This window comes from Leptonychotes weddellii, unplaced genomic scaffold (genome assembly GCF_054177405.1).
Source record: "Leptonychotes weddellii isolate Sample4059 unplaced genomic scaffold, ASM5417740v2 HiC_scaffold_42003, whole genome shotgun sequence".
Lineage (NCBI taxonomy): Eukaryota > Metazoa > Chordata > Mammalia > Carnivora > Phocidae > Leptonychotes > Leptonychotes weddellii.
In genome coordinates, this window is record NW_028008576.1 from 1 (window position 1) to 910 (window position 910).

General features: G+C 43.7%; 1 pseudogene; it reads left to right on the forward strand.

Annotated features, from left to right (window-relative positions):
• Positions 1 to 573: 573 nt before the first annotated feature.
• On the forward strand, positions 574 to 690 carry LOC145719403 (U4 spliceosomal RNA; annotated as a pseudogene).
• The last annotated feature ends 220 nt before the right edge of the window (positions 691 to 910 follow it).

Below are 910 nucleotides of genomic sequence, written 5' to 3' on the forward strand. Positions count from 1 at the left end.
CTAATCGGACAGTGACGCTGCAGAGACCCAGGGCTGAGTCAGAGCTCACCCTATATCTGAGCCACACTTCTCTCCACCACCTTACAATGTTCCAAGTTACTAGGGAAGAGGGGAGCTGAATCCCAAACCTTCACATGTATAATGCATTCCAAATTGAAATCATTTTTATTATCATACTCTACTCCTTTTTATAAGGCCGAGTGGGTGTGTGTGTGTGAGAGAGAGAAAGAGATCCTGCCCTCCTCACCATTTTAGTTACCCATTCCCACGGTCATACCCCAAGCACTGGCTTTCAAACTTTTCCACATGTGACCCGGAGTAAAAGACTTCCTTCCCTCCAACCCAGTTTGCAAATACAATGTAAACACACCCAGTTTTAATGGAAACAAAGTTTTCAAAAGACTATGTGTGATCCACTCTGATCCAGACTAATGCCTAAACTTAGGCAGATTGTGCTAAATCCAGCCCCCACCCCTGGGTTCAGTGAGCCTTCTGCCAGTGGATTTCCTCAGCCAGAAAAAAAGGGCACCTCTTTCCTCCCACTGCCTCTCTCCTTCCCTCTCCCAAAGGGGAAGCTTTGTGCAGGGGCAGGATCACAGCCCATGAGGCTGATCCGAAGCATGATTATTGCTAATTGAAAACTTTTCCCAAAGAGGGAATCTTCTTTTAATTCATGTAATAACTCTGCAGAGGCTAGATAAGACCCTGACTCCCATGCTGTTTATTCTTTCTCATATTCTAAATGCCAGTCCTAGCCTTTTTTTTTTTTTTTTGGCTGTTTGCATTTATTTTTTTATGTTCTGTTGGTCACCATACAGTACTCCATTAGTTTTTGATGTAGTGTTCCATGATTCATTGTTTGCATATAACACCCAGTGCTCCATGCAGTATGTGCCCTCTTTAATACCCA